This window comes from Saimiri boliviensis, chromosome 4, assembly GCF_048565385.1.
Source record: "Saimiri boliviensis isolate mSaiBol1 chromosome 4, mSaiBol1.pri, whole genome shotgun sequence".
NCBI classification, from domain to species: domain Eukaryota; kingdom Metazoa; phylum Chordata; class Mammalia; order Primates; family Cebidae; genus Saimiri; species Saimiri boliviensis.
The window spans coordinates 48,437,457-48,459,941 of NC_133452.1; the positions used below are offsets into that span (position 1 = coordinate 48,437,457).

The following is a 22,485-nucleotide window of genomic DNA, read 5'->3' on the forward strand; positions in this document are numbered from 1 at the left end:
AGTTATTGATGTGTGGGAGTTTACATTTATATTTATCTTTCCATTTGTATTATATATTTCTTATTTTTGTTCTTTTCACTTATCACAGTCAAGTAACATCACATCACTTAAAGTTTAGTAAAGAAATCTTGCAACTATGAAATTCCAAAACGTTGCTGGTACTCTAATCCATAGGATTCTCTTCTTCCAAGTTATATAAGGTTTCTTAACCCTCAACTGCTAAATATTATATAGTCATATATAACATTCTTATTATTTTGAATTGCTTTTTTAGCTATTATTGTGATTTAATGCCAGCATTATTATTCAACATATGTATCATTAGTAAACATTTTTTCTTTGGGAATGTTGTATATCAAAATTAAGTAAAAATGGCTTAAGGAAAGAGGCAAAATCATTTAATTTATATTCCCCAGAAATTCTGTTCTAGTGCTAGGCATAAAGCAGACTGTTTACTGAACGAAATGTCAAAGTTGTTTTAAATTATATAGATACAGTTATAACAGAGATTGAGACATTAGACAAGATTTTCCCCTCAGCCCCCTTAAGGAGGAAATTACCTATGTTCTTGGTACAAATATGTTTTCTGCAGATTGTAGTTCTTTTAGAAATAATAAAAGTTTACTACATTTTATTTAGCAAATGTAACTAAAATGTGTATGTGTAAGATTTTCTGTGGAAATATATGTGTATGAGTGTGTGTGTATGTATGAGAGAGAGTGTGTGTGTATTACTGCACATGATTATTATTTTGACCATAATATGCATGTGATAGAATTGAGTGAACTATCCTGGTAGCCTAATCATGATTTGGATACCAGACTGTAGCTCTTTGAAATACAGCAATGAGTGCAAATGTCCGCTTATCTTGAACCTATAAAAACTGACAGGGATTAATTTGGTATTTGAGTCTATATAGTCTTTCTTCCTAGAAACCAAGAGCCAGATAAACGTCATATGTCCCAAATAATGTAATTGGGACGGCAGAAAACATGAAAGTCTGATGTGTCAAGATCTCTCATATCACAATGATGTCTAATATTCCTAAATTGGTTCTTTTTTTGGGTGTGCTAAATCATTTTTTAAAACTGTAACTCTGAGGCATTTTATTATAAAAAGTTAATACTCATATACATGAAGTAATATGTACTTAAAATTCATGATACATTTACTGCATTTTTTAGCTTGACCTTCTAGTAGATCTTTAGCTTCATTGTTTTTGGCTGCTATATAAGGAGATCCTCCTTTGTCAGGATGATTTAAAAGCATAATTCGTCGATGAGCATCTCTTATTTTCCCTTTTTTGGCAGTAGGGCTTACACCTAGTATTAATGCTGCTTCCCGTTTTGTCATTTTGGGTTCAAACCCACCTCTAATAGCCACCACCGAAAGCAGATTTTGGTAGGCTTTGAAAGACTCGTTTTACTTGAGGCTCCATATGCTTCATGGCTTGCAAAACATAACGGCCTGCAAATCCTGCAGCTGCAATGGTCAGTCCATCTGCTACCATTGTACTGGCCATGGCTGCTGCGGCTGGGTTCCCTTGCTTCCACCGGGAGCCCGGCTCATCCCAGCACAGAGATCGCCGCCAACCCCTGCACGCCTGGAGCAGAGAGCGACGCACCTGCAACTGCACGCACTAACACCCTAAATTTGTTCTTGCTAAAGCTAGCCTAATCATTCCATTATTACATATAATAGTTTGGACGTGCATCGACATGCTACAGCCTGCTGGTCACATCCAGCCCACTGCCTGTTTTTGTAGATAAAGGTTTTATTTGGAACATAATACCCATTTGATTTCCATGGCTATTTTCCTACTACAATGGTATGGCAGAGTTTTGGAAGAGACTCCATGGCTTGTAAAGCGTAAAATACTTACTACATGACCGTTACAGGAAGTTTGCCAGCATCTGCTGTAGAATCCTAATTACACATATAAATCCAAATCCACTTTAGGTGGAATCAACTTTTTGGAGGTACAGGGGATTTTAGAGGATATGTAATTCAAAACCTTTATTTCAGCAATGATAAAGATATGAATCAGAATGTGAAGAAGTGACCCAAGATCATACAGAGTGGAAATATAATGCCTTAGGTAGATAGAGGGCCTGGGGGACCAGGATTTCTGGATTTGTATCCCATCTCTGCCATCAGCAAGTTATTTCCTCTGTGACTCGATTTACTGCTTGGTAAAATGAGCATAAAAGTATACCAGTCTCATAGGCTTATGATGTAATGCCTATGTTTATGATACCTATTTTAAGCCCTTCATAAATTATAACTATTGTAATAATGTACTATTATAACTATTATAAATTATATCTATTTTTTATTTTATGAGGAATCTTCAAACTGTTCTACATTGTGTTTGTGCTAATTTACATTCCCACCAGCACAAAGGTGCAAGGGTCCCTTTTCTCCACATCCTCATCAGCTTTTTTATTGCCTGTCTTTTGGATAAAAGCCATCTTAACTGGGGTGAGATGATATCTCATTGTAGTTTTGATTTACATTTCTTTGATGATCAGTGATGTGGAGCACCTTTTCGTATACCTGTTGGCCATTTGTATGCTTTCTTTTGAGAAATGTCTTTTCAGATAGTTTGCCTATTTTAAAGTTGGATTATCACACTTTGTCCTATTGAGTTGTTTGAGCTCCTTACATATTCTGGTTATTAATCCCACATCAGATAGATAATTTGCAAATGTTTTCTTCCATTCTATAGGTTGTCTCTTCACTTTGTTATTTATTTCCTATGCTGTGCAGAAGTTTTTAACTTGATGTGATCTGATTTGTCCATTTTTCCATTGGCTGCCTGTGCTTGTGGGGTATTACTCAAACTTTTGCCCAGTCCAGTGTCCTAGAGAGTTTACCCAGTGTTTTATTTTAGTAGTTTCATAGTTGGAGGTCTTTAAGTCTTTAATCTATTTTGATTCGATTTCTGTATATGACAAGAGATAAGAGTTTAGTTTTGTTCTTCTGCACGTGGATATCCAGTTTTCTCAGCACCAATTTTATGGAAGAGACTGTCTTTTCCCCAATGTGCATTTTTGGCACCTTTGTTGAGAATGAGTTCACTGTAGGTGTGTGGATTTGTTCATGGGTTCTCTGTCTGTTCCATTGGTATATGTGTCTGTTTTTATGCCAGTACCCTGCTGTTTTGGTTACTATAGCTCTGTAGTAAAATTTGACATCAAGTAATTTGATTCCTCCAGTTTCGTTCTTATGCTCAGTATAGTTTTGGCTATTACTGGTCTTCGTGGGTCCATATAAATTTTACAATTATTTTCTCTATTTCAATGAAGAATTTTATTGGTATTTTGATAGAGATTGCATTTGATCTTTAGATTGCCTTGGATAGTATGGAAATTTTAACAATATTGATCCTTCACATCCATGCACATGGAATATTTTCTTACCAATTTTTGTGTCTTCTTCAGTTTCTTTCATTAATGTTTTATAGTTTTCATTCTAGAGTTTTTTTTTGTTTTGTTTTGTTTTTTTTTTTTTTTTTTTTTTTTTTTACTTCTTTGGTTAAGTGTACTCTGAGGTATTTTATTTTATTTTTAACTATTGTAAATAAGATTATTCTCTATTTCTTTATCAGATTGTTCCCTATTGGCATATAGAAATGCTACTGATTTTCATATGTAGATTTTATATGCTGCAACTTTAATGAATTTGTTTATGAGTTCCAATAGTTTTGTGGTGAAGACTAGGTTTTTACTGGAAGGTGAAGGAGGAGCAAACGCATGTCTTACATAACAGCATGCAAGAGAACATGTGCAGGAAAATTCCCATTTATAAAACCATTAGATCGCATGAGAGTTATTCACTACCATGAGAACAGCCTGGAAAAAATCCACCATCATGATTCAATTACCTCCCACTTGGTCTCTCCCACACCATGTGGGATTATGGGAGCTACAATTAAAAATGCAATTTCGGTGGGGACACAGTGCATATTATTCTACTCCAGTCCCTCCCAAATCTCACGTAATCACATTTCAAAACATAATCATGCAGTCTTCCAAAGTCTTAACTCATTTCCAAAGTCTTAACTCACCCAAAAATCCAAGTCCAGTCTTATCTGAGACAAGGCAAGTCCCTCTACCTATGAGCCTGTAAAATTAAAAGCATTTTATTTACTTCCTAGGTACAATGGGGATACAGGTATTAGATAAATACACCCCTTCCAAATGGGAGAAATTGGCCAAAATGAAGGGGCTGTAGGCCCATGTAAGTCTGAAATCCTATGAGGCAGTCAAATCCTAAAGCTCCAAAATGATCTTTGATTCCATGTCTCAAATCCAAATCATATTGATGTAAAAGGTGGGTTCCTGTGGCCTTGGACAGTTCCACCCCTGTGGCTTTCTAGAGTATAGCCCTGCTCATGGCTGCTTTAGCATCCTGGCATTGGGTGTCTTTCTGTGGCTTTTCCAGGTACATGGTGCAAGCTGTCAGTGGATCTACCATTTTGGGGTTTGGAGGCCAGTGACCCTCTTCTCACAGCTCCATTAGACAGTATCCCAGTGGGGACCCTGTGTGGGGGCTCCCACCCCAGATTTCCCTTCTGCACTGCCCTAGCAGAAGTACTCCATGAGGTCTCCACCCCTGCAGCACACCTCTGCCTGGACATGCAGGTGTTTTCATATATCCTTTGAAATCTATGCAGAGGTTCCCAAACCTCAATTTTTGACTTCTGTGCCCTTGTAGGCTCAAAACCACATGGAAGCTGCCAAGGCGTGGGGCTTGTACCCTCTGAAGCCATGGCCTCAGATGTATCTTGACCCCTTTTAGCCCTGGTTGGAGCAGCTAAGATTCAGGTTTTTAAGTCCCAAGGCTGCACACAGCAGGAGGACCCTGGACCAAGCCCAGGAAGCCATTTTTTTCCTCCTAGGCCTTTGGGCCTGTGATGGGAGGGGCTGCTGTGAATGTCTCTGACATGAACTGGAGGCATTTCCCCCATTTTCTTGTTAATTAACATTCTTCTCCTTGTTACTTATGCAAATTTCAGCAGCTGGCTTGAATTTCTCCCCAGGAAATGGGTTTTTCTTTTCTATTGCATCATCAGCCTGCAAATTGTTCAAACTCTTATACTCTGATTTCTCTTGAACACTTCGCCACTTAGAAATTTCTTTTGCCAGATACCCTAAATCATCTCATTTAAGTTCAAAGTTCCACAGATCTCTACAGCAGGAGCAAAATGCCACCAGTCTCTTTGCTAAAGCATAGTAAGAGTCATTTTTGCTCACCTTTGCTCCAGTTCCCAAGTTCCTCATCTCCATCTGAAACCATCTCAGCCTGGACTTTTGGGTAAAAACCATTCCACAAATCTCTAGGAAGCTCCAAACTTTCCCACATCTTTCTGACTTCTTCTGGGCGCTCCAAGTCTCTAGGAAGTTCCAAACTTTCCTACATTTTCCTTTCTTCTTCTAAGCCCTCCATATGATTCCAAGCTCTGCTTGTTTCCCAGTTCCAAAGTCACTACTCTTTTTGGCAGCCCCCTACTTCCAGTCCCAATTTACTGTATTAGTCCATTTTCATACTACTATGATGGAATACAAGAGACTGCATAATTTATAAAGAAAATGAGATTTAATGGACTCACAGTTCCACATGGCTGCAGAAGCCTCACAACAATGGCAGAAGGTGAAGGAGAAGCAAAGGCATGTCTTACATGACAGCAAGCAAGAGAGCATGTGTGGAAGAACTCTCCTTTTTAAAACCATCAGATCTCATGACCTATTCACTATTATGAGAACAGCATGGGAAAAAACCCACCCTTATGCTTCAATTACTTCCCAGTGGGTCCCTCTCACCACAACTGGGGATTACAGGAGCTACAGTCTAAGATGAGATTTGGGTGGGGATACAACCAAATCATATCAAGCATCAATTGAAATGAAAGGCTATTTTTTCTCTGGATTTCTTGATGTAGACCAGGTTAATGTATAATATATTCTCAATGTATTTTAAAATTATTTTCTATTCTCCAGTGATAAGTAAAACAAATGTTTGATTTTATATGACAAAGTTTTACTAACATGTTTTTTGTCGCAAAATTGGCTTACCTACTTTTTTGCATAATATAAAGGGAAAGAGTTATTACTTAAGTAGGTGCCAATATATTTACTTATCTGGTGAGTTTAAGCAGGGTCAGGGGAATTAGCCTTAAATAAACCCTGACTTTTCAATGCTAGCAATATTTTAGCTTTTAAAGTCAGTTAACTTCTTTGGCATGTTTCCCACCCTATATTCTACTATTGGCATTAGTCCACCATGAAATGCTAAGTGCCATGGAAATAATTGGAATGTCATGTTTGCTAATAGAGTGCATTTGAGATATGTTGGGGGACACAGTCATTAAAATGCTGGGTTTAAGTTTGATCATCTAGTGCAGAATTTAAGCATTGATGTACTATCAGAATATGTGTTAGCTGTTCTTCATTGAATAACACATTTATATTTAGCCCTGTCCTAAAATGCCAAAGTTCCTCTTTATTTTTAAAAGCATCTTAAGTCTATTTTCTTACAACATCTAACATAATCAACTACAGTTTTAATGGAAATACCCAGATAAAGAAAACACATTTTTGGTCAAATTTTTGATCAAATTATCTTCATCCCTGTCTAAATTTTTATTTTAATTTTCCTCAGAGTATTTTTATTTTTATTTTTTTGCAATGGGATCTCACTGTCACCCCGATTCTTACTACCATGATTTTGTGTGTGTGTGTGTGTGTGTGTGTGTGTGTGTGTGTGTGTGTGTGATGGGCTCTCACACTGTTGCCCAGAATGGAATGTAGTGGCATGATCACAGCTCACTGCAACCTCGGCTCCCCAGGCTCAAGCAATCCTCCTGCCTCAATATCCTGAGTATTTGGGATCACAGGCACCTGCCGCAACACCTGGCTAATTATTTTTCTATTATTTGTAGAGATGGGATCTTGTTCTGTTGCCCAGGCTGGTCTCAAAGTGCTGTGATTACATACATGAGCCTCTGCACTCAGACAGCCATGAAATAATTTTTAGTTGAAAGAATTCTTGATTAAAATAAGTGATGGGTATGGCAGATACTGACTAATCAAAAATCAGTTTCCTCTTCCTAGGCAAAGTATATTACATGACCTCTAATCCGCTTAACCACTGTAAAGTGAGCAGTCCAAAGCGTAAAGGCCAGGGTTGGCTTCTCTACAAGCTCTATCTTTCTTTTCCTAGTGCCTTTGGACCCTTAAATCCCTGAATTTGTGAAGCACAAAGCCTCTTACCAACTCACATTGTACTGTGACCTGAGAAAGAAAGAAATCTTAAATGTTTGAAATCATATTATTTTACCTAAGCATTAACACCCTGTCACCATCTTTGAGTTTTCCCCATGTTTTCCCCTTTTCTGAATAGTTTTGATATGCCTAGCTAGTAGTTATGTTCTTAATTCAGTGTCTTATTAGATTTTATATGAGTCGAAGTGTGCACGAATGAGGCAAAGCTGTCCAGCACAAATTGAATTTAAAAGTTTCATTGATATTTGAACCCATTAGCAAATGGGTTCTGGACATGATAGATACTATTTGATTAGCAGTTATATATAGTATCAAGGAAGCTTTGTTTCTGTAGATGAAGGCAAAGACATTTAAAAATTGCCATTAGGGTCTCAGTCTTATCAGTTAACTAAAATATGGTGACAGTTATGTATTTTGAATATTCTATATGATAAGGTTTTGCACGTAGAATTTGTTTCTACATCTTTTTCTTTTTTCATTTTGACACTTAGGTTCTCATTTGTACACTGAAATATCTTCCAAGCCTTTTGCATACAATGAATGTTAACTTACTGCTGACTGTAAAGTTAATGGGAATTTTAAGAAGCACTTTAGTGTGCACATAGAAGAAACATATTTTAGTTGGACTATAGATTGCCAGGAAAACAACACACATACTTACACTTGTAAGATAAGGTCAGATTAAGTTCCTGATTTATTTAACCACAGATAGAGATATGTATTAGGTTTTAGGATCAGATGCAGCATATTTAGTGTAGAGCAGGTGTCCCCAAACTTTTTGCACAGGGGACCAGTTCACTGTCCCTCAGACTGTTGGAGGGCCACCACATACTGTGCTCCTCTCACTGACCACCAATGAAAGAGGTGCCCCTTCCTGAAGTGCGCGGGGGGGGGGGATAAATGGCCTCAGGGGGCTGCATGCGGCCCATGGGCCGTAGTTTGGGGACGCCTGGTGTAGAGAGTTGTGTTAGTCTGTTTTCACGCTACTGATAAAGACATACTCAAGACTGGGCAATTTACAGAAGAAAGAGGTTTAATTGGACTTAACAGTTACATGTGGCTGGGGAAGCCTCACAATCATGGCAGAAGGCAAGGGGGAGCAAGTCCCATCTTACATGTAAAGCAGCAGACAAAGAAAGGATGAGAAAGATGCAAAAGCAGAAACCCTGGATAAAACCAGATCTTGTGAGACTTACTACCACAAGAACAATATGGGGGAAACACTTGTGATTCAATTATCTCCCACTGGGTCCCTCCCACAGCATGTGGCAATTATGGAAGTATAATTCAAGATGACATTTGGGTGGGGACTCAGAGCCAAACCATGTCATTCTGCCCCTGGCCCCTTCCAAATCTCATGTCTTCACATTTTAAAATTAATCATGCCTTCCCAACAGTTGCCCAAAGTCTTAACTCATTTCATCATTAACTCAGAAAGTCCACAGTCCAAAGTTTTATTTCAGACAAGCAAGTCCTTTCTGCCTATGAGCCTATAAAATCAAAAGCAAGCTAGTTATTTTCTAGATACAGTGGGGGTACAGACATTGGGTAAATACAACAATTCCAAATAGGAGACAGACAAAACAAAGGGGATACAGGGTCCATGGAAGTCCAGATTCCAGCAGGGCATTTGAATCTAAGGTCTAAAATGATCTCCTTTGACTCCACATCTGACATTTGGATCATGTTGATACAAGAGGTGAGTTCACATGGTCTTGGGCAGCATGGTGCCTGTGGTTCTGCAGGGTACAGCCTCCCTCCCAGCTGCTTTCACAGGCTGGCGTTGAGTGTCTGCAGCTTTTTCAGGCACACAGTGAAAGCTGTCAGTGGATCTACCATTCTGGGGTCTGGAAGATGGTGATCCTCCTCTCACAGCTCCACTAGGGAGGGCCCCAATGAGGACTCTGTGTGGGGACTCCAATTCCACATTTCCCTTCTGAACTGCCCTAGCAGAAGTTGTCTATGAGAGCCCCGCCCCTGTAGCACACCTCTGCCTGGGCATCCAGGCATTTCCATACATCTTCTGAAATCTAGGCAGTTGTTCCCAAACCTCAATTCTTGATTTCTGTGCACCTGCAGGCTCAATACCACATGGAAGCTGTCAAAGCTTGTGGCTTGCACCATTTGAAGCCATGTCCTGAGTTCTACGTTGGCCCCTTTCAGCCATGGCTGGAGCAGCTGGGACACAGGGCACCGAGTCCCTAGGCTGTACATAGCTTGGGGACCCTGCCCCCTTCCCTGCCGAAAACCACTTTTTCCTCATAGGCCTCTACACCTGTGATGGGAGGGGTTGCCATGAAAACCTCTGACATACCCTGGAGCATTTTTTCCATTGTCTTGGAAATTTTCTCCATTGTCTTGGCTCCTCATTACTTATGCAGATTTCCACAGCTGACTTGAATCTTTCCTCCAAAAATGGGATTTTCTTTTCTATCTCATTGTCAGGCTGCAAATTTTTTAAATGTTTATGCTCTGTTTCCCTTTTAAAACAATGCTTTTAACAGCACCCAAGTCACCTCTTGAATGCTTTACTGCTTAGAAATTTCTTCCACCAGATACCCTAAATCATCTCTCTCAATGCAAAGTTCCACAAATCTCTAAGGCAGGGGTAAAATGCCACCAATGTCTTTGATAAAACATAACAAGAATCATCTTTGCTCTAGTTCCCAAGTTTCTCATCTCTATCTGAGACCACCTCAACCTGAACCTTATTGTCCCTATCACTATTAGTATTTTGGGCAAAGCTGTCCAAGTTTTTAGGAAGTTCCAGACTTTTCCATATTTTTAAAATTCCAAACTGTTCCAACCTCTGCCTTTTACCCAGTTCCAAAATCGCTTCCACATTTTCAGGTATCTTTTCAGCAATGTCCCACTCTACTGGTACCAATTTATTGTATTAGTCCGATTTCATGCTGCTGATAAAGACGTATCTGAGACTGGGCAATTTACAAAAGAAAGAGGTTTCACTGGACTCACAGTTCCCCATGTCTGGGGAAGCCTCACAATCATGGCAGAAGGCAAGGGAGAGCAAGTCCCATCATATATGGATGGCAGTAGGCAAAGAGAGAACGAGGAAGACATAAAAGCAAAAATCCCAGATAAAACCATCAGATCTCTTGAGACTTATTAACTACCAGGAAAACAATATGGAAGAAACTGCTCCAATGATTCAATTATCTCCCACTGAGTCTTTCCCACAGCATGTGGAAATTATGGGAGTACAAGTCAAGATGAGATTTGGGTGGGGATAAAGAGCAAAACCATATCAGGAGTCTTGACCCCTAAGTCAATAAAAATGGAAAGTTATTTGTTAGTGATTCCCCATAGTGTAGAGTCTAAGATTCAAAAAGTTCAATTTATTTGGTTACCATTAATTTATTTAGACTTGTATGGTTTGCTCAGACTATTGATGTTCCTCTGGTTAAAGAAACTCTTACAGAGTTTGGGCTCTGCTGGTCTTTGACCCAAACTCCAAGTCACTGAGGCTACATCCCTACTCTGGGGAAGAAAACTTGATCAGGATTCAAGCATACTTGAGTCATATTTCAGCCATGTGCTCAGCAGGATTGCATAAAGTCCAATTCTTCCTAGATTGCTAACTGCAAAAAAACAGGGAGGAAATAGAAGTGATAGGTACTGACTAGACAGCATGTGCCTGATACATTGATACTGAAAATACAGTAGTATGCTCTGTATCTTTGTATGGTGATTTATTGTTTTCAAAATATCTGCAAGTACATTTTATCTTTACAACAACTCTACCACCCAGATATCTCTTATTCAGATTTTAAAAAAATTTGTATACACTAAAATTTAATCTTTGCATTTGGACAAATTTGTGATCATACTATGTAGATAAAACTTTAAATTCCTCATTTTGATAATATTAGAAGTGATGATTATTTAAACAAAATGATTAATTATTTAAACTCAATAACATATTCCACATGAAAATTGCATATATGCCTTCCATATTATAGGATCCCGTGATAATAAAACTAATTTCAATCTATCAACAGTATCTGAGTCTGCTCTCTTAGGACATCAATATAAGATGATCTCTACTTTCAAGGAGTTTATAATATGCCTTAGAATGATAAAACATGTGCAGCAGAAAAGGAAAGGGTACAATTTCATATTTTGTATATCCTGAGCTGTATATCAAGGGCAATTGGTGATAGGAAGATTCAGAGGTAGGAAACATTACCTTGAACTGAGTGATCGAGGGAGAAGCAGAATTTTAATTGGCTCATCTGGGAGATATAGGAATAAAGCAAAACAGTAAGGAGCACACAGGATGTTGGCGGAGAGGGAATATTGAGAATAGCTTGAAGAGAGTGAGGCTGTAGAGGAGCAATGAAAGGAGCTTGAGTAAAGTCCTGTGACTAGGGTGGAGATTTGTTTAAGGAAAATTACTAGAAGATAAGCTTATTGGTCAAGTTAGACTCTCTTCTATAGGTTGAGTAAATACTGAAAATTTTTCAGCAAAGGAGTAACATGTAGCAATTCACCTTGAAACTTAAAATAGGTATCTTTTAATATTCCAGTAGCTAATCTTAGATCTAAATTGATTTATTTAATTCTCTTTAAAGAATTTCAAGTTTAAGAATCACTTTTTTTAAACAAATATTATTAAATAATTATTTTTGAGTAAAATGCCATAGTCAAAAACAATTTTTTAAAATACTTTATTTTGGGGAACGGGTGGTGTTTGGTTACATGAGTAAGTTCTTTAGTGGTGATTTCTAAGATTTTGTTGTACCCATCACCCAAGCAATGAACATTGTACCCAATGTGTAATCTTTTATCCTTCATCCCCCTTCTACCCTTTCTCTTGAGTCCCCAAAGTTAATTGTATCTTTCTTATGCCTTTGCTTCCTCATAGCTTGAGGAAGAGAACATATGGTGAGTTTGGTTTTCCATTACTGAGTTACTTCACTCAGAATGATAGTCTCGAATCCCATACACGTTGCTGCAAATGCCATTATTTTGTTTCTTTTTATGAGTAGTAGTCCATGGTATGTGTACACACACACACACACACACACACATATATGTATATACATACATACTACATTTTCTTTATCCACTCATTCATATATGGGCCTTTGGGCTAGTTCTATATTATGCTGCCATATATATATATATATATATATATATATATATATATATATATATATATATTTGTATAATGACTTCTTTTCCTCTGGGTAGATAACTAATAATGAGATTGCTGGATCAAGTGGTAGTTCTACTTTTAGTTCTTTAAGGAGTCTCCACACTGAAAAACAACTTATTTTAACACCAACTTTTCCTTTTCTTATTTTACCATATGCTTTATAATATTTACCAATAATACATATATCTAGAACTTTTTAAGCCATAGCTCATGCTAATTTGAAACATCCTTCAAAAGGACATCATGCAGTAGTTTAAAAATTTCTCCTTGCATGGTATTTGAAATGCAGTTCTATAAGAGACATAAAGGCAAAAAGGTTTGCATTTAGAAGAAAAGGACAAGTAAAACCTTGAACTCTAAAATAAGATTCTATTCCAGAGAGTTAGAATGAACACTGCTAAATTTCTCTAATGAAGTAATTATTTCAAGCTGTGTTTCTTAAGGAATATTTAGTAATTAAGTTTATGAGTCCTTAATGAGAGCAAAGCTGAAATAAAGCACTGTACAGAATCCTCTTGACTATTATAAAACAGCTTTAGAGAGTAGATGAAAGGATGTAACCTTGAAAGGCCCCCATTTATACTATTTTTACTTTGTGAGAGGATCTTCACAACAGGTTTAATGCTGTTTTAAAATGCTGTGTAGCTGCAGTGATGATCCTGACAAAGCTGCTGTGTAAGGAATTTATCAGTACCCTTTCTCTGTCACCCACCTCCCTTCTCTTTATTTGCCATCAATTTTCCTTAGGGAACCAATTGATTTGATTATTTCTGTTCTCCTTCCAATACACCCTGGTTCTTACATTCTGCAGTCTAGAGCTTTACTCAACTTTAATCTCCTTTCAGTTTTAATCATATTAGATGTGCAGTGAAGAACACTAAGACAGAATGTCAATAAACGTGTATTCTAGTCTTGCTACAATGAACAGCTAACCTTTTCATCTCAGCACCTGAATGTTTGCAGGCCTCAGTTTCTTCCAGTGTAAAACAAGGGTTACTGACCTACAAGACTTATTGGGATCATCTAGTCTAACTATTGGTTCTAATATTCTGTACTATGGTACAGAAGCTTAATTTACAGTGAGGCACAGATGGCTGAGAAAAGTTTCAGATGATCTTCCCAGATTCCACTGGCATTTTCAGAATAAACTTACTAAATGAGATTATAAAACAGTAAGGCCTATGGGCATAGTAGGTACTAAAATATGAATTGCCTTTGCCTTCCTCATTAAAAGGAATCTTGGTGAGAGTTATAGATAATATGGAATACTGATGGAACAATTTTTTGTTGTGTTATCCATGGAAACTTCACCTATTTTATAAGTACACATGTACATTTCATTTAAATAAGAAAACATTATTGTAAGATAATTTTGGCAATGTAATAGTCCTGAGCTACCTCTTTTTCTACTGATACATCAGGGAAACAAATGAGAACTGTTTGAATCTGTTCTATAATCATAATTAACCAGTAATTAATGGGTATTTGACACTTCAAAAATGACACACAGTAATTAAGACTGTCCTCAAGCAGTTTGCCTTTGGATATCAACAATGATAAAAAACTGCTTGGCCGGGCACAGTGTCTCACACCTGTAATCCCAGCAATTTGGGAGGCTGAGGCGGGTGGATCACTTGAGGTCAGGAGTTTAAGACCAGCCTGACCAACATGGTGAAACCTCTCTCTACTAAAAATAAAAAATTAGGCAGGCGTGGTGGTGTGTGTCTATAATCCCAGCTACTCAGGAGGCTGAGGCAGGAGAATTGCTTGAACCTGGGAGGCGGAGGTTGCAGTGAGCTGATATTGTGCCACTGTACTCCAGCCTAGGCAATAAGAGCAAGACTGTTTCAAAACAACAACAACAAGAAAAAAAATTGCTGCCCATTAGCCTACCTTATATTGAGAATCCACTATAACTGAAGTGTTGTTATCTTGCTTTATCTTACTCCCATTCTCTTTAATTTCAGTTTAAATAAAACTAATCAACAGTAAAACTATTTTTAGCATAGAGGTAGGGAGGGGAGCAATTCTTTACTCAAACACTGCAAGGCAAGATTTGAAACCATTACAGTAACTTTGGCAGGAAATTGAGTTTTAATTATATTAAATTCTCAGGAAAATAGTAGGAATGGCCATCTGGTTAGGTTATTTTGTTTTATTTGATAACAAAGTTGCCAATACAGGTAAGGGTAGAAAATGAAGAGAAACTATAGTGCTTGAATTCATAAAATTCCTATTGAACAGTCCTTAATGGAAAACAGTATTATAAGTAATAATTCATTCTTCTAAAATATTGAACATTTGAAAATTGCTAAGGTAGAAATTTTAAAATCTGTACTTTAAAAGAAGGGAAATTTAGACCAGTATTTTTATGTATAGTTGGCAGAGAAGCAAAGTGTTGGAAAGCAATCTGTCAACCTGTATTAAAATTAAAAATACTTATACTTTTAGATTCAGCAATCTTCCCCCTAGGAATTGATTCCCACAAGAATAAAAGCACCTGGACTGAACACATTGGTACAGAATATTTATGGCCATATCATTTGTAATTAGGAATAACTGAAAAATTGAAATAAATATTTATGACATGGCAACATTGTTTATAATCAGGAAAAATGAAAACACAATAGATGCCCATCAATAGGAAAAGGGCTGACTAAATCATGGCACATCTATTAAAGCAAATGACCTAAGAGTTTTATCCTACTTCACAGAATTTCCATATTGTTGAATGCACAAACCAAGTGTGTTAGTCCATTTGTGTTGCTGTTGCTGTAAAAAAAAAAAAAAAAAAAAAAAAAAAAAAACTTAAGGCTGGGTAATTTATAAAGAAAAGAGGTTTATTTGGCTTTTAGTTATTTGACTATATATGAAGCATACTGCCAGCATGTGCTTCTGGTGAGGACCTTTGAAAGCTTGCAATTATGGCAGAAGGCAGAAGAGAGCCAGCACGTCATATGAAGAGAGACAGAGCAACAGAGAGAGGAGGTACCACGCTGTTTTAGATAACCAGATCTCACAGGAACTTAAAATGAGAACTCATTACTGTGAGGATGATACCACATCATTCATGAAGGACCTGCCCCTGTAACCCAAACACTTCCCACCTGGCCTACCTCCAACGTAGGAGGTCACATTTCAACAAGAGATTTGTAGGAAGCAAAACATCAAACCATATCACTAGGAAACACAAAAGTATGTGCATGAAACTATTTTTTGTTAAACAAAACCTGTATGCGTATACATTGTAAGATGTGTCTGTATCAGTAAATTGTTATATGAACACAAAAGAAAAAATGAAAAAATAAAACTAGGGATTCTGATTTGCATGGAAGGGAACACATAAAATATTAAAAAGAGAAAAAATCTTTAGCAGTAGAATATAAATGTCAACAAACACAATATTTACAACAAAATTCATTATTTTGGGGAGTTTTCTTTATCACAGAAATTCTTTCAACTTTTTAAGCTGTAAAAGCTCCCATTTTGACTTACTGATGCTCAAACCACTGAGAGCTATCACAGGATCCTCTTGACTTGACAAATCTCAACCGTTGGAACACAGTGAAAAAATTAGATATGTAAAGTAAATGAGGAAAGTGAAGAGTATGAAGTCAAAATACATGATATAACCAAAAAGATAGAGGACTGATATCTTCATGTGAGTAAGTCAGTCTAATAACTTTATGTTCATAATACTATACACCATTGCTTTCAAAGTATAAAAAACAATTGTGAAAATAATGCTAGTGATTAACAAAATAATGTGGCTAGTATGCTATTCAAATGAAATACTTCTAAATGTATTGAATATATAATTATAATAATTACAATTTAGTTTACCTTAGAGGACCATTCATTTCAAGAATTCTTGGTCATCTCAGCAGACCACTGGGTTCCTTTGTGCACAAGATCCTCTAGGCAATTTGGAAGAGTCAAGGAAAGCCTGTAACTGATGATTGTATGTGCAAATATCAGGATTAAGGGACATGGGTAATAATGGTTGGTCCATATTAGGGCAGAGTCTCTTATTATGGCAGGGGAAGGAAGGGAAAACACAGCTCAAGTTTCAGTACACTCTCAAGGGGACAAAGTAATTGCTTTAGAGTAAGTCTAAACAGGGACAGGCCACACAAAGAACTCTTCAGCCTGCTCCTTGACAAATGTGACTTAACCTCCTAAAAGAATATGGGTACTTTGGGTAGAATGAAAGAGTTTAATCACTTAGAAATCCAATTATCTAAGGTTGATGGAAATCATTGTCACACAGAGTGAAAATTCTCTGCTGTGTGGAAGGAGCCCTGACTCCCGGGGGATGCGCTGGAGTAGGGATGGTAAGGTTTACCTGACTGTGATTAAGAGCAACTGGAGAAGAATCATAAACTGCAGTAATGGTTGAGGCTAAGGAATGTAAGGTACAGGGCCAATAGGGATTTGATATTGGGAACTGAGATAGTGGGGAAAAGTTGCCACTGGGTATTTTTTTTCCTTTTAACCTTTCTAGTCTCATGGGAGGAGTTAAAATTTCTCTAACTGTGGGTCTGGAGCTCAGTGCTTCCAGGATAACAGCTCAAGCCATTGATTTTTGTCATGACTGGTGTGTAATAGAAATAATATCTCTGGACTCATTAATTTGTTCAACAAATATGTATTGTGCTTGTCCACACCTCAATACATATTTTGTGTGTATGTATACCAAGCAGATGGATTAGCTATGCATTCACCCATGCTCCACAGGCCCCAACCAGGTGAACTAGTTCTTCCTAAGTATAATGTTCTGTGTTTCCAGAGAGTACTCAACCTTGATTTGTACCACAGTTCCCTCACCTGTCCTTCTTACCTGACCACTGTACCAGGAACAGCTTTTGCCATTGTCCATCTTTCTCTGTATCTGTTCAAGATCCACCTTCAGCCCTGGCTTATTTGTCAACACAGTCCCTTCATCGCCTATTGTATAAATTCATCACGATCTTTGGTCTGCTGATATTTCTAACTTCAATCCTTAATGCTGTTATGGATTAACTCTTTTCTTTTAACTCACTTATTATTTTGATGAGATTTTGAAAAGATGAATGATAAATATGACAGGAAGATATATATTTTACATTGGAAATAGAACAGGTGCTGGTTGATTGTAGAGTAAGAAAAGAAGCAGAGGTAAACAGATTAGAGGAAGAGACTACTATAATGGTACAAGCCAAAAGATTCTGCTTCTGTTTATTTGAAATAGGATTTTTCTTTTAATGTCTAAAAGGAAAATTGGATTCAGATATATAAAACAGTAAAAAAATTAGAAAGTAATTAATATATTTTCAAACCCTGTGTAACAGTCTTTATTTCAGACTTTTTATTAATAGATTTACCATGTTTAGTTATGTTTTAACGAAATCACTTCTCAATTAAAAATGTTACTGCTGATACTATTAAAAGTACATATTTTTAATGTCTGACTTTATATAATTATCTCAAACATCTGTTTTGAAAAGACTTACTTTGACAGTTACAAAAATTCCTGTAATTATACTACACAGACAAATAGTTGTACAGTTTAAAAAAAAAAAACAAATACTATTTTTTTAAAAATAAAGAGGCACCAACTAGTGAAATTGAAAAGGGAAGTAAAATGTAGCCTGAAAGTTTCAGAACTACAGCTTCAAAAATGGGAACTCAGTTAGGGCCCAGCTGGAAACATCATCAAAAGTCTTCATATTCCATCAGAACCTAAAGTCTACCTATAACTGCCACTTGTAAAAACATGTGCCTCTTTCTTTTGGCTGTTTAGTCCATTTTCATTATACTCACCATAGGTGTTTGAAGAAAGAATGGGAAAGCCCAAACTAATGAGTTTTTGTAGTGTTGTAAATCTGTACAATGGCCAAAAGCTATTGCTCTGTTGTTTTCTGCAGCAGCACAGACCACTTTTCCTCTGGGCAGTCACTGCTTGAAATAATTACTGACATTAATGATGCAAGCTCCTGAATTTAATAGATCTAGGTTTATGTTGCCATCCATCACCGTGCAACATCTTCTGTCTTCTTTGCTATTACCAAAAGTTTCTTATAAATGTTTTAAGATATTTTATTTGACTCAGTGATGCATTTTAGCTACAAGAAACCACCAAGCAAACATTCCAGTCTGAGTTTTATGTATATTATGGTAGTTATATTGGTATAAAATTATTATTATTTTTTACTTTATTAAAATACTGAGTTTTATTTCACATGTATATTTTTGTCTCCCCACCATTTCCATGCCTGACCACCACTACTGTGTCCTATCATAACATTCCATACATACTTAAAACCAAGCAAAGAGTGGAGTTCCATCTTTAAAAACTACAGGCATTTTGGACAACACATTCTTGGCAATGGTATCTGGACAACATTTATCAAACACGGTAGGGAAAATTCTCACTCTGCATTATAAAAAGGACAGCCAGATAGCAACTGTTACAGAAATGAAATAAGACGGAAAATTTTTAACAAATTGTTTAAACTATTTTCTTAAAGAGACTTCCTCCACTGCCAGAGATCTTGAATAGCCTCCTGGTCAGTCATCCGGAAGCAATTCTTCACATAATTGATGAACTTGGCTTCCACTTTGGGAAGAGAACCACCTTTTTCTATACTTGCTTGCATTTTTGCTTTAATGTCCTCTACAGAACTAGGTCCTTTTGGTGTTTTAGGAGTTTTTTCCTGTTTTTTGAAGGATTCTTGTCCTTTTGATCTTGGTGTTGATGATGGTTTTGAGTCTTTTCCATTCTGATTTGACTTTTGTGCATTTTTGGCTGGAGTATCGCGTATAGATTTCTTCACTGGCACTTTTTCTTCAGTTTCCTCAGCATCAAAATCATCATCATCATCATCATCTTCATCATCATCATCATCATCATCTTCATCATCATCATCTTCATCAGCAGCAAGTTTTACTTTTTTCTGTGGAACCTTGCTACCACCTCCAGGGGCAGATCGCTTTCCAGACATACTTAAGAGTTTCACATCCTCCTCCTCCTCATCTTCTGACTCTGCATCTTCCTCCACAGCTACTAAGTGCTGTCCACTGATATGCACTGGCCCTGAACCACACTTTAATCGTAAGACCACTGGTGGTTTTATTTCAAATCCCCCAAGGGAAACCGTTGGCTGCACAGACATTTTCAAAGTCGCCAGTGTTACTTTAATTGGACTGCCTTCGTAATTCATTGCCTCTGCTTCAACAATGTGCAACTCATCCTTTGCACCAGCCCCTAAACTGACCATTCTTAAAGATAACTGGTGCTCATTTTCATCATTATCCACCTTAAAGTGATAATCTTTGTCGGCCTTTAGTTCACAACCGAAAAGATAGTTCTGGGGCCTCAGGGGGCTCATGTCCATGTCCATCGAATCTTCCATCGGGTGGCGACACGCACTTAGGTGGAAGAGAAGGCGGACGGAGACAAACGACGACTGCTCAAAAGAACAGCCACTCAGGACGGACTCACACTAGGGAAAGAAAATTATTTTTAATCAAAACTGAAGAACAATTGATGCTAATAAGTGCCACGTAAAACATCGTCTTACTGTCTTATGTGTGGCATAATCTTGTAGCAATAACTTTTTTAACACTTAATAAAAGCCTTCGTTAGATAAAGGTTTCTTTTGCTTTTTTAAAAGGTGGATTTTTGCAAAACTTTGTTACATACTTTGTTTGAGGTTTGACTGCCACCATATTCTGTGGCTCAAGTATTACATAAGCAAAATGGATTTTCCTGGACTATTACTAGAAGGGAAGTATGGGGTCAGGAGATGCTCCTCGTTTCATGGCTCTAGAGCTCCCTCTTCTGTGCCTATTGTGAAGTGCTAAAAATTACGGCCCTTTTGAGACGTGTCCTCTGGTCTCCTTCCCTAGTTTTTTCTGTACCATCTCTTAGCCATTGTTGCCCCTGTTTTGCTCATTCTAGTTTGAGAGAATTTCAGTTGGTTAATTTCAAAAGTTCATAGATGCATATACCCCAGAACTATCTGAATTTTGTGTTCCCCTCACTCTCACTTAACCTCTTTCTAGATTTGTCTGCTCTTCTCAGATTAGCCTGCTGAGCTATATTGAGCAGGGATTCTACTTCAGAGATGAGTACCTGCCAACAGTTCAATATATGGGATTCTCAAGTCATTTTGCTTTCCTTTGCTTTCATTGTTGGGCACTTCGCTGGTACCACACATTTTATTGCTGTTGATATTCGATGGTGCCCACTTGTATTTTGGAATCTATGGAAATAACATGACATTTAGTTTTGTAGAAATGTTGTCTGTGCATTTTCTTCTTTGCTGTTATCATTTTCTTTGATTTGTTGGGGGCTTGTGGAATTTACCCAACTAGGCTGCCTACTGCAGCTCCAGTCTTGCTTCAACTTCTTTCTATTTCATCTTGACTATTTTGCTAAATTATATTTTCCTAGATATTTGTCCATTCTAGTTCTTATTTCATTGTGTTGAGATGTATAATATACATACAGAAATGTACACCAAACAAAATGTATACCTGATGAATTTTCATGACATGAAATTCTGTGAAATCACAACTCGGTCATAAAAAATATAATTAATATTTTCTAATTTCCTTTTTGATTCTTCTGTGACTTGAGTTAATTAGAGGTATGCTATTTAATTTTCCAATATTTGGATTATTTTTCAGATATCTTTTTGTTTTTTATTTCTAGTTTAATTCCATTATGATCAGAGAACATCCTTTGTCTGATATGAGTCATTTAAAATCTGTGAGGTCTTTTTAGAGGCCTAGTATATGTGCTATCTTGGTATTGATGTACAGTTTAAGATTGTATTTTCTGATGTTGTTGGATAAAGTATCCAATAAATATAGACTAGATGTAGTGTTATTCATGCCATATATATACCAACTGATTTTCTGTCTACTCGCTCTACCAATTACTGAGATAAGAGTGATAAAGTCTACAGCGTAATAGTAGATTATCTATTCCGCTTTAAATTCCATCAGTTTTGCTTCATTTTTAATCTTTGCTATTAGATGGATGCACATTTAGGATTTTTCAATATTAGCAATGAATTGGCCTTGTTATGAGTATATAATATCCATCTTTATGCCCTGGTAATATCCTTTGTTCTCAAGTCACTTTGCCTTTTATTAAGGCAAATACACCTGCTCTCGTGATGAGTGTTTGCATGGTTCATCTTATTTTATACTTTTAACTAATCTATTTCATCTTTAATATGAGATTCTTGTAGACAGCAGGTATGAGAGTCTTACTTTTCATCCAGTCTTTCTTTTGATTGGTCTATAGATCCAAACTTTCTTTCAATTAGTGTTTAAGTGTTTTATATTTGTTGTAAGTATTGATATTATTAGATGATACCCTACCATCCTGCTAGATTATTTTTTCCTTCTCCTCTTTGTTCTAATTACTTTCTTCTAATTTGGATTATTTATGTTTCATGATAATTTTATCTTCACTAATGTCTCAATGTGTGTGCATATATATGTATATAATTATATCTTTAGTCACAATTTACCTTCAAATAATATACTGTCTAAACTGTTTTTACTCACAATACTTCTGAAAACAAAAGTTTAGTTTTCCCTATACCAATTTTTTAACTCCCTAGACCCAACTTAATGCCCTGCAAATCAATCAATTCAATTCAGACACTACCTGGAGTCAGCACAAATCCCACATTGTTAAGGGTTCAATCCCACAAGACTGTCCCCACTTCAGATGCCAGTCAGAAATCCGGGCAACCCATATTTCTGACTGACTATAAGTCAGTGGTGCTCAACCCCTTCCTCAGGATCTGTAATTTGTTAGAATGACTCACAGAACTCAGGAAAGTGCTTTATTTACTATTTTATTTTCTATTTACTTCATGTACTGTTAACAGTTCCTATTATAAAGGATAGCCAAAAGGAAGTCAAATGGAAGAGATGTATAGGTCAGGGTATCTGGGAGGAGGTGATTTTATGCCCCTTTTAGGCATGTCACTCTCTCAGCACCTCAGTGAGTTCACC

At 36.9% G+C, this 22,485-nt stretch overlaps 1 long non-coding RNA gene and 2 pseudogenes across 1 annotated transcript in view; 1 reads left to right on the plus strand and 2 right to left on the minus strand.

Annotated features, from left to right (window-relative positions):
* LOC141584269 (uncharacterized) overlaps positions 1-22,485 on the plus strand; it is a 51,206-nt gene that overhangs the window by 2,253 nt on the left and 26,468 nt on the right. The window lies entirely within an intron of this gene.
* LOC101040896 (mitochondrial import inner membrane translocase subunit TIM14 pseudogene) lies at positions 1,120-1,528 on the minus strand (annotated as a pseudogene).
* LOC101040588 (nucleophosmin pseudogene) lies at positions 18,761-19,953 on the minus strand (annotated as a pseudogene).